This window comes from Pleurodeles waltl, chromosome 4_1 (genome assembly GCF_031143425.1).
Source record: "Pleurodeles waltl isolate 20211129_DDA chromosome 4_1, aPleWal1.hap1.20221129, whole genome shotgun sequence".
Taxonomy (NCBI): Eukaryota; Metazoa; Chordata; class Amphibia; order Caudata; family Salamandridae; genus Pleurodeles; species Pleurodeles waltl.
Window position 1 is genome coordinate 486315324 of NC_090442.1, and position 12616 is coordinate 486327939.

General features: G+C 46.8%; 1 protein-coding gene across 6 annotated transcripts in view; it reads right to left on the reverse strand.

The window, feature by feature from the left end:
• The window catches only part of SYT1 (synaptotagmin 1), a 3823670-nt gene that overhangs the window by 13719 nt on the left and 3797335 nt on the right, over nucleotides 1–12616 (reverse strand). The window lies entirely within an intron of this gene.

The following is a 12616-nucleotide window of genomic DNA, read 5'->3' on the forward strand; positions in this document are numbered from 1 at the left end:
TGAGGGCTCACTAGGTAGCCTAAGAAAGGCCAAAATGGCAGATAAATACCCTTTAAGGGTGTCCAAAGCAGAACCCTGCTGGGCCAAAGAAAGAATGAAAAGAAGAACCTCGGATAGAGGGGCAGAAAGGGGATCAACAGATTTGTTGGTACCCCATGCCACAAATTTATTCCAATGACAGGCGTATACAGTCTTGGTTGATGGACGCCTGGCTGCCAAGATAACATTGCAGACTTCGGGTGGAAGGGCAAAAGCCATCAATTGGCGCAGCTCAATCTTCACGCATGAAGGTGGAGGTTGGACAGGTTTGGGTGAAGAACCTTCCCCTGTTGCTGCGACAGAAGATCTGCCCAAAGAGGCAGTCTGTGTGGTGGATCGATGGACATGCTCAATAGCTCTTGATACCATACTCTCTGTGCGCAGTCCAGAGCCACCAAGATGACTTGGGCCAGGTCGTTACTGATTTTCTTGAGAATTCTGGGCAGAAGAGGTATAGGTGGAAAGACGTAAAGGAGGCCAGAGTTCCACTCGAGACGAAAAGTGTCTCTGAGCGAGTGCCGCCTTGGAAACTCCAACGTGTAAAACAGCTGACATTGCACATTCTCTGCGGAGGCAAACAGATCTAACCAAGCCTCTCCCCACTGCTGAAAGAGAACTTGCGCCACCTCCGGATGGAGACGCCATTCGTGATCGGCTGTGCATCGACGGCTGAGTTCGTCCTCTCTGGCGTTGAGGGAGCCCGCTAGATGTTGAACCATCAGGTTAATGCCCTGATATTCCAGCCATGTCCAGAGGCGTAGTGCCTCCTGACAAAGGGTCCAGGACCCTACTCCGCCCTGTTTGTTGGAGTACCACATGGCGGTAGTATTGTACGTAAACACCTGCACCACTTTCCCTTTGAGAGAGGGAAGGAATGCTTTCAACGCAAGCCTGATTGCCCAGAGCTCCAGCAGATTGATATGGAGCCCAGACTCCGCCGGAGACCAGAGTCCTCTGATCTCTGCCTCTACCATGTGGTTGCCCCAACCCAGAAGTGACGCATCTGTCACTATAGATAGATCTGGTTGGGGAAGGGAGAGGGATCTGCCGTGGACCCAATGCGGATTCATTCGAAAGCCACCACTGCAGGTCTTTCGCAGTCGCCTCCGAGATCTGGACCAGGTCAGAGACATTCCCCTTATTCTGCACCCACTAGAACTTTAGGACCCACTGCAGTGCCCACATATGCCATTTGGCATGTGTCACTAGCAGGATGTAGGAGGCCATGAGTCCCAGCAGCCTCAGACTCAGTCTGACCGAAACCCAACACCGAGACCAGAATCATAGCCTGAATGTCATGGACTCGCTTTTCGGGAGGATAAGCCTGAAGCTGCACTGTGTCCAGAACCGCTCCGACGAAAGGGAGCGACTGAGAGGGAGTCAGGTGTGACTTCGGCACGTCCAGCGTCTGCAGGAGGTTCGCCGTAGTCTGAAGGTGGGAGACGACTTTCTGGGGCGAGTCCGCCTTCAACAGCCAGTCGTCGAGGTAGGGGAAGACTGAGACCCCTAACCTGCGCAGATGAGCTGCAACCACTGCCATCACTTTTGTGAACACCCAAGGGGCGATGGTAAGGCCAAAGGGGAGCACCGTAAACTGAAAGTGCTTGTGACCTACCACGAATCGTAGGTAACGTCTATGGGCAGGCAGGATGGTGATGTAGAAATAAGCGTCCTGCAAGTCCAACGCTACCATCCAGTCTCCTGGGTCCAAGGCAGACAGAACCTGAGCCAGGGTGAGCATTTTGAATTTCTCCTTCTTGAGGAAGTAGTTTAGGTCCCGAAGGTCTAGGATAGGACGTGAGCCCTTGTCCTTTTTTGGTATCAGAAAGTAGCGGGAATCACAAGCACGACCTACTTCTGACACAGGGACCTTTTCTATAGCTGAGACTTCCTGGCGGAGAAGTGCCAAATGATCCTCTGGAAGGTGATTGAAGGATGGTGGCATGGGTGATGGAGCAGATTCGAAAGGGAGGAGTAGCCCTTTCAAACGATCTGCAAAACCCACCTGTCTGTAGTGCTGTTTTCCCATTGGGGCAGGTGATGGCGAATCCTGCCACCAACTGATGGGAGTGTGGGGACAGACTAGGAGGGTTTGGAGGATGCAGCGGGGGCAGAGGTGGACTGGGCAGACCTCTGGTTCCCTGTCCCACTGCCACGTGGTATTCCATGTTCCCGGCCATGCAGAGGCTGAACAGTGTCCACGGTACGGTGGCTGGGTGGAGGACGCAACAGGGAGCCCCTTCTGTGGCCACGAAAGGGGCGAAAAGTGGACTGTGGTGGGTGAGAGAAAGATGAAAGACCGAGGGACCAAGCCGTAGCCCGGGAATCCTTGAACCTCTCCAAGGCCGAGTCCCCTTTGTCTCCAAAGAGATGGGAGCCATCAAAGGGCATGTCCATGAGTGACTGTTGGACATCCCCAGAAAAACGAGAAGTACGTAACCAGGCATGGCGTCGTAAGGCCACCATTGTAGCAACGGATCTGCCCAGTGAGACGGTCGTGTCCAGCCCACAACGGATTCTGAACTTTGCCGTATCTCTCCCATCGTTCACAGCTGGGGAGACGATAGCACGGGCCTCCTCCAGCATCTGCTGCAGGATTTGCGCAACCGTATCCTACAAAGAGTGGGTATAGCGGGCTAAAAGGCATGCAGTGTTCACAGACTGCAGTGCTAGGCTGGAGTAAGAAAAAAACTTCTTGCCAAACTGTTCCAGTCTTTTGAATTCCCTATCCGGGGGTGCGTAAGGGAATGTGTCTGAAGAAAAGGAAGCCTGGATAACAAGACTCTCAGGCGTGGGGTGTTAGGGTCGTTCAGAGAGGGCTGATGGTGGCGTGCAATAGTCCTCTTCACAGAAGCCCCTGTGTTGGGTTTGGACCATGTACCCAAAAGGACATAGGTGAGGGCTTCATTAAATGGCAAAAGGGGTTCTGAAGTAGAAGCCCAGGCTGGAGCACCTCCATCAGGAGATTAGACCTGACCTCAACAGTGGGAAGCTCAAGACCAAGGGCCTCAGCTTCCCTACTGACCACCATACCATAAGTTGCTCCCTCTGCCGTAGCCACGGTAGGAGGAGACAGCATGCCAGCGTCAGGAGAAGTATCCAGACCACTGGTTTCACCCAATTCCTGAGCCTAGTCCACAGAAGGATCATCCTGGTATTCATAAGGGTTCAGGGACCCCTCCAATCCCTCCCCATATTTGTACCCATAAGAAAAAGGGTCTGAATCCGACCTGGGGATTAAAGGCCCCATTGAAGTTGAAGACGCAGGGGTAAGAATTGGATTGACATCGATAGTTGGCACTACCAACGCCGGGAGCGTCGATGAACGACCCAGTTCCGGGAAAGGTCTCAAGAGTGCGACCGGCATCGGTGCGGATCTGCGCATGGATCTGGAGGTGACCTCAGTGACCGGAGCCGAAGCCGCTGGCACGGACCCGAAGGCCCCTCAGCCGAACACCTTGGGCCCGAAGCCGCCGTATGGGGGTCGGACCGCCCAAATATGAGGCACATGGCCTCATAAAACTCTTTAAGTTGGGTGGGGTTGCTCTGGCTCCCGGAAACTCGGGGAAGCACAGAGCCGACCCAGGCTCCTAGGACGGAGGCCTTGTGCGTGAACGATCTTCCCGCGTCACATGGCCGAGTGACAGGGTGAAGTCAGACAGCAATGGGACTTCTTCGACTTCTTCTTACCTTGACCCGAGGATTTGGAAGAAGACAAGTGGTGATGACTCTGCAACCGATCTCAAGACCTTCCTCTCCAGCGAGATCGGGACCTACGCGGAGTCGAGTGCCGGACTGCCATAAGCTTTAGGGACCGCTCCTTCAATGCCTTCGGGTGCATGGCCTGGCACTCGGAGCACGACTGTGGGTCGTGGTTGCGCTCGAGACAACCTAGACAAACCTGATGAGGATCCATCATCATACTATGACAGTCCTCGCATGGCTTGTACCCAGTTTTTGGGGATATCTTCGACGCACCAAAGTTTCACAGAAAAACTCGACAAAATGGTCGAATTTGGCCAAAAAATAGCCAGGGTAGCTCTTCTCGGGATCAGCGTGTGGCGCGGAAAGAAAAGAACTCCAGATCCAGTCTGACGTCACTGTGCGAGGGCGGCATCTATATACTACTCCCAACGTCATCACGGCAACCACGACGCCAACGATACCCGCAGAGTCGACCAACACCACCTGGCAACGTGCAAGGGTATTGCTCGAAGAAAAATCTGCGAATCAAGTCTGACGCCTGGGGGAAATTCTAAGGTAAGGAATCTGCAACTAGATGTCTCTATCAGATATTGTTTTCAAAACAGGCAGTAAGGTGTACTGTGAGAGGCCCACTAGTAGTTTGAATAGTCAAGTTTAGTATTTACCTACATCCTAAAGCGAGCACTGTGTTCCCTAAACACCAACCACATTTCTATAACCAAGCTACTCTGAACCACATCCAGATTTCAGTCCTTTGGACTGGCACAAGCCCACTGACCGCCAGGGCAGTGGTGGCAGTACGGACAGCTGCAGACAGGGCGGTCCGAATGCCCTATTCTGACCGTGGGGGAGTCGCCACGGTCCAACTACCAACACCGCCAAGCTGCAGCAGGTCTGCAGCCGGCCTGCAGCCTGGCGGTCCCGGCGACTGTAATCCACCAGGGCAGCACTGCTCTTGATTAAGAGTCCCCATCCGCCAGCATTGCCATGTCGATGAACACCGCCATTAAAAGTCTGGTGGAATGTGGGCATCAGGGGACTCCTGGGAGTCCCTGCACTGGGCATGGGCAGTGCAGTGGCCCCCATGCACAGCCCCATCACGCATTCACTGCCCGAATTATGGACAGTGAAATGCATGACAGGTGCTGTCACACCCGACCATTACAACATTGCCGATGGCTCAGTTATGAACTGGTGTCAATATTGTGGTGAGTATTCTTCTGGGCCAGCGGGTGGAAATGCTGTTTTTGCCCACTGGCCCAGTGGAACACTTCAAATATGGCAGGCAAAAGACCTCCAGTACTGGCGGTCTTTTCCCTGAAGTGGCAGTCCGCCAAAGTCAGAATGACCCCCTCAATGAGGTAAGTGGGTCTGGGCCATGGCAGCGGGGTGTAGTTTTTACAGGTTGGGGTGGATTTAGGGCTTAGGGTGAGTAGGGAGGTCAGAGTAGTTTATTTTTCAGGGGTGGGGGTTGGGAAGTTTAATTTTTACGGCTTGTTGAGGTAGGCTATTTTTTAGGGGCAGAGTACTTTATTTTTATAGGACTATGGGTGGGGGGTCAGGGTAGATTAGTTTTTATGAGAGTGGGAAGGTTTTGGGGGGGTGAGGGTTTTAGAGGTTTGGTAGTTTTGGGCCTCAGGGCAGGTGGGATGGTTGGGGTAGTTTTTTAAGTTAAGAAGGGGGGGTTGTATGACACAACCACGCATACCGTTTCCACATATGTCTTTACTAAGTATGTTTTTACAACAAAACTTGTTGTAAAGGCATGCATGGTAAAGGCATGCATGGAAAAGATGAGATCATGGTTCCAGCCATGTTGTTAAGGCATCTATGGTTCAAGCATGGGTGATTGTGTCAAACAGTCGCTGTGCACAGCCCGGTAACAACTCACAGGTAGCATGGCGCAATGGGGACTCTGCAGGTATAGGTATTCTACTGGCATAGGTCTCATGGGGATAGTGTACACTATTAGGGAAGGTCAGTATGATTATTGTTTTACTTATAGTGACATTCCATTATACACCCATGGAGGGAAGTACCTTAGAGTGTAGTTTCCCTTCTCCTTGGCATAGAGAGAGAATTGAAATCTTGAACTAAAGTATAACCTGTGCAAGAAAATCAAATTTACCACTTCCAAAATTATAACTGTACATCTTGTGGGTCAGTCAGAGTTTTCGTATTCCCCTGGCTCAGGTCAGGATCAAAGCCCAGGGTTGCCACCCTGCTGTGTCCATAGATTACATTCTCTCCAGAAGCAGGAAAAAAGGCCACCCCACACAAAGGGAGCAATTAGCAGTAGTTCTCCTTGCTCCTGAAGAGGAAAAGGGGTGGCCAGAATGCTCTGTATCAATCACCTAGCTGTCACACTGCACCAGGGATGGGCCTACACAAGCCCCCTGAACAAAGGAGAGTGCCCAGACAACTGGAGCCAAACCACTGGGAGGCGGCCTTTGAAATTCTAGTGGGCAGGTCCCTGGCAGTGATGTTAGGGGTGGAGGTGAGACTCCAGGAGCTGCTGTGACCAGTGATTCATTGATGACACCATTTTGAAATGTCCCAACATGCTGTGCAGGAGGATTGGGACAAGGGTGTAGAGGTGACCTGGCACCCCAGGATTGGTTAAGTGTACCTGGCTTCTGCAACCTTCTTTCCTCTTTATAAAATCATACACAGGGGGAAGACTTTTTTTCTTGCTTCCAAACTTTCCACCTGCTTTGCTACTGCAAAGGAGAACTGGAAGGAGGAACCCCCTGACCCCAAACTCAGGGCCCAGGACTCTGTCCAGTTAACCCCAGGACCAGTGGGTCTTCCCAAGGGCCAGTGTAGCTGGCCCCTTTACACCCCCGAGGACTAGTAAGGGGAAGCCCTGGACTTTCCTGTGCCCACCAACAAAGCAATATGTTAGAACTCACCACCGGGAATAAAATGAGCCAAGGATCGTCCAAATCAACCCAAAGGGGTCAGAGTTATGGCATTTTAAAGTTTGGTGACCTTTGATCTAATTCCTCCCTGGGAGTGCATGGGGCTCAGCCACCGTTTCATTAATTTCCCCAGGGTAGACTAGAGCCCGGGGAATGGTGAATGAGGATGTTTGCTCATGTTGGGGAAAGGAGGTGCGTGGGCCCCCATCCCAGTGTTCATATCCCCTCTGGGAACCACATCCCCCAGGCAGACTTATGATGGAGGGGACTGAGATCTCATCCCTGACCCCCAAGTACTTTGACCTTGTGGGAAGTGCTGTCACGCTTCCCTGGGATTCCCCTAAAGGGGGGAGCGCCATTGCACTGCCTTGGCAGGAGGCAGAAGGGGCTCAGGACCCCATCCCTGGGTCCAGTGGCAGCTACTGAGGATGGGGGAGTGCCACCACACACCCCACATGGCCCACACTCCCCGCTCCCCGTGCCTGGGGGAGCAGGAGGGTGCCACCAGCACACGTGTCTGCCCGCTGGAGCCAGCAGACACCACAGCAGATTGCCAGCTCCTACGGTCGCATTCAGGAGTGGGAGCCATTCAAGGATCCAGCAAGGGTAGCTGGAGGTAGGCTCCCTGTGCTACCCTCCTCCAGCAGCCAGTTCTAGGGTGCCCGGGTGGAACCGGATGCCCCGTCTTAAAAGTAACACGGGCCACGGCTGCATGTAAATTGAAAGAAAAGTAAGGACAAGTTCAGCACGGCTCTCCAGAGAACAGTGGGAGAGCTGCAACTATGTTATTTATTGCACTCAGAAAACTCACCCCACAATGCATTAGGGGCCTCTCATTGGACTTACATTTTCACCTATAACTCAACCTGTGGTGGTCTAAGGATGATGAAACAACCACCAACACTTTCAGCACAACATGCTCTTTTGGCCCACATCATCTTCTGGGTACCCACCATAGTTTGGTAGGACCCCAAAAATCATAACCTTCCCTGGTTGCCTTTTTCTAAAATATAATTAACTATATTTAAATAACAAAACAAAAAAACATTAGGGGGATTTCTGAGCCTTGGGGTTTTGTAATGATTTTATGTCAGAATATCAATTTTCATCACAATATCGAAGCAAAAAGGAAAGAATGTTTTTGGATATTGTAAATAAGATTCAGCCAAGTATCAACTCAATAAAGATGAGGAAAGGGGCTTTTGTTGAATACTAAATCAAAAGTAAAAGAAGTGTACAATGATACATTTGCAGCCAAAGTAGGACTGAATAGAGTTGGGAAAATCCATACATTTGGAGATACCCATACAGGAATTTAAGAAGCATACAAGTAAACGTCTATAGCCTAACTATCATCATTATTTTTATTACGATTGCATAGAAATTATAAATACCTAGTAGACAGAAATTGGTTGGAAAGACTTCTATGTTGCCCTTTAATAGAAAAGAATCCTAGTGGGTTTGGAATATAAATATAAAAGGAGATCATAACCTTTTAGAAACACATACTGAGACCTATTTTGACATAGAATTGTGTTAATTACAAGTAAATATCCCCTTATAGACTAGCACAAGCCTAGATAACGCATGACATAAGTTATAAGTGACAGTATTTGAGTCCTGGTAAGGTAAAAATCCATAAGTTTACAATACATTTTTTTCAAGTGAATCGGTCACAGACTCGTAAATAGTTTTATTGCTAGAGGTATATTGATTTTAGTATGAATATGTGTATTGCAAGAACTGCTGTCCATAAATACGGCTTTGTGCACGAACAGCAGTTAGAACTGTAAATATGAGGGCTGATATCCTCAGCGGTATTACCATAGAGGTTCAGGGCACCAATCTCCCATGGCTCCCATTCTTGTTTGGCTACAGGCTTCGTTTGAGCAAGAGAAACTTGACTACCATACCCAGTGTCCAAAATGTAAGAGCAATTGATCAGTAATTTGTTATTAAACTATATTATTATATTGGGCCTGAAATATGAAATAAATATTATATTTAAATATAGGTCTTAAAGTCCAAACATTGCCCTCCATCACTGTCTCCTATGCAGAATTTTGGGACACCACCAGCATATGGAGATTCCTTTACATTATTGTCACTATAAAAAAAGAGTGGTCTGATGTGCTCCCAGGCTCTGTCTGAAAAAGATACACAGGAATATTATACCTATTCTTTAACAGTTAAGCATTATTGGTTAGTAATCTGTCAGAAGATTTAATTACACATCTGGGTGGGTCTTGAAGACTATGATAAAGTATATACTCCTAATTTGTTTCAGAGTGCATAAAGGGACTGTTTACTGTCTACGTCAAAGAATGAAATATAACAAAGTCAAAGGGCAATGCAAAATGACCTTCATTTTGATATGACAGGAATGTTTTTTATGAAGACAGATTTATTGATTCTCTTTTCTTGTCTTTAATTAGGCTGGAAACCCCAAAAGATTAGGGGAAACTTGAATAGAAGCACAAACTTTTACTAACCCACCAGTCTGTCATTCGTACTATTGTGTCAAAGGTGGTTCAAGTAACATGGATATGAAAGATAAGACACGTATGTTGATATGAGTGAGTGACCTTCCGTGTAAGGTGATAGGGAACATTTTATGAAATTATAGATTTATGGAAGTATGAATTTTAATTGCTCTTATCCAGGCAAGACACTTTAAAAATGACTGCTTACACTTTCATATAATAAATAACGGGCAATATTATGAAAATAATAAATGTTTCCTTTTTTTGCAAATCTGCCTAGGCAAGAATTTCAAAATAGAAATATAACTATTCAAGATGTCTCAACTGTGTGCTGGGAATAGCATAATATTGCAATGTCATTGATATCATTTGGTCACCATCAGACTGTAGACTAAGAAGTGTAGAAAAGAAAAAACAAAGCAGATCTATTCACCCAAAATCTGGAGCAACCTCCCTCTATCCTTAAGGACTGCCCCAGTGCTCTTGCAATTTAGCTAAGTGTTGAAAACACACATCTATAAAAAAAACACTGCACCACAATGCAGCAACAATCAAATAACCAGCTACCTCTCCTATTACTTAGTAACTTATTATTGAATAGGTTTGTGTTCTACAAATACCACATACTTATACACATACATACAATGTTTGTTTATATTGTTTTTATATAGTTTCTCTTTTTTCTCTTTGTTTTCCTTTCTCACGCTACAGAATCATGGATGTTGTCTTTCAATGTGTTATGGTTTATTTGTGTACTTTTAGGACATTTGCAAAACACACTAAGGGCCAGATGTAGCAAAACGGCAATTTGCGACTTGCAAATTGCGAGTCCCTGCGACTCGCAATTTGCAAGTCGCAAATTGCTATGCAGTACGGTGTCTCAGACACCGACTGCGACTCGCTATGGGGTCGCAATGACCCACCTCATGAATATTCATGAGGTGGGTTGCAAATTGCTGCCCCATAGCGAGTATAGGCACTCGCTAACATGGAGGCCTGCTGTCGTCAGCAGACCTCCATGTTCGTGACTGCTAGAACAATAAAGCAGTTTTTTTTTTTAAGTGTAGCCCGTTTTCCTTACAGGAAAACTAGCTGCACTTAAAAAAAAAACCGAAACCTTTAGTTTCGGAAATTTTTCAGGGCAGGGAGTGGTCCCTTGGACCACTCCCTGCCCTGAAAAAATATTTGTGGGTCCAGTCACAAACTGGAAGGGGTCCCATGGGGACCCCTTCCAATTTGCGAGTGGGTTACCATCCACTTGAAGTGGATGGTAACTGCGATGCCATTTGCGACCGCGTACGCGGTCGCAAATGGTATTGCATCCCACTGCGAGTCGCAAATAGGAAGGGAACTCCCCTTCCTATTTGCGAGTCGGAAATGCATTTTGCGAGTCGGTTCCGACTCGCAAAATGCACTTCTGCATAGGAAACTGCGTTTTGCGACTCGCAAACGGCAAATTTTGCCGTTTGCAAGTCGCAAACAGTTTCCTACATCTGGCCCTTAGTGCTTTGCCCTTATGAAGGGACAAATTATACTGAGGGTATTGCAAAACATTTGTTGGCAGAGAAGGCAGCTCAGATGAAGGACAATGCTATTTAATTAAAACACATTGGTAACAGAATTAAAAATAAATTCGTTAAAGGTAACTAAAAGTTATAAATCTTGGGTCACAAATTTCAGTGACTATTTTTTGCTGCAATACAATTTCAGCACACTATTAAAGACTTAAGATTTCGATACCCCAACACACACGGTCTCTCTCTTCCAATAAAAAAAAACACTGTTGCTGATTTCAACTGCCTGATATAATGGCTTTGCCAAAGGTTGTTTTAAGCAGACAACATCAAAGATAAGGTGTGACAGGTAAGAACATACCTCACAACATGCATTCCGTTTTTAATATAGCTTCACTCTCCATGCTGCATATATTTTTCCCTTCATACAACCTTAATCTTTTCTATCTGTTTTTTTATACCCTTAAAGGTCTCACTTTTAAATTTGTTTAGACTGGTTGGAAAATGACAGGGTTGCAGGGAGGTTTCAAGAATGGTGAAAAGGGATAATTTACCCATCAGAAATTTCTAGCACTAAATGCCCTTGAAAATATGGTTTCTCAAAGCAGAAGATTGCTTTTGCTACTGTATAATCAAGGTACAGTGCACTTGCTTCTAATGTTGACAAGAGCTATGAAAAAAGGCTCTTTCTAGTTTGCTAGTCAGAGCAGTAAGGCACTTCGAATCACAGGGGAGTGGTTGATGGTCCTTTCCTTTGTGTACAAACTTTGTTAAATTTAAAAGTAGTATAGCAGGTGTTCGAAACCACTGTCATCGCTGATGTCATAGGAAATATATTATGAATACCAGATACGTATATATCTGTATCAAACAATCGAACAAATAAAAGGCAGTCAGTAAAGAACTAAGTTAGGGTTTGAGGCTTTGCTGTAAAGCAAAGACCATTGATACTATTATGTATGCGACTTTTGAGCTCAATCAGCATGCACACCCATTTGGATGCCTCTAAAGTACTTTAGTGTTACAGAAGGTGCTATAAACCTTTTCGTGGAGCCTTCTTCGGTATGTACGACATGGATGCAGAATTAGCAACTGCACAATGATAAGCAGTCATCCACCTTAGTTGGGGGGAAAGCAAGTGAGGAAGTTGTTCTGTTGGTGTACGTGCTTGATTTTACAAATGTATAATAATGGACAAAAATCACTCAAAGAATGCACTGATGTGCACCACTAGGTGGTAGCACACAGAGTTCACCTCCTCGGTGCCTGTTGCGTGCATGTCGACCGTCTTCAGGATCTGATGGCATACGTGTTCATCATATACTATTGCTGGAAATGTTAGTTATTTCTTACAGGAAATGTGTTATCTTCTGTCATATATCAGAGGTAGTCCCTAATGTTCCAATTGGCAAATGTATTTTGGAGGTGTGCAGTTACCAAACTTAAATCCGCTGTTTATGAGAGGCAAGTGGATACTGTGAAATAAAGTTGTCTTTGTTCAACTGGAAAAGAAGGACTAAAAAAGGTGTACCTCTAGGGGCAGTGCATGATAAAAAATCCAGGGTCACAACATCTAAAATATACTCATATATTTCTCACATGATCATTTATGATGAGGCATACATACGACTAAATCCAGTATTGGATTTAGAAGGCATCCTTATATGCAGGAGCAATTTCATTTTGAATAACTCTAAACAAGCTAGGGGGCTTATTTACAAGAGGGCTGTGCCGCCGGAGCATCACTTCTTATGATGCTCTGGTGGGGTGGGCATCTTCATCATATCGACGAGGCGATGCAAAGCCACACAAAACTTTAGTAAACATCACCATGATCTCCTCCTGTCAAACTGTGTGCATAGGATTGCTGCAGACAACAGGTGGTGCCAAGTGTATATGCTGAAGATACAAGTATCACTTGACTATGCTCTTTAATAATCTGACCACACCCCTG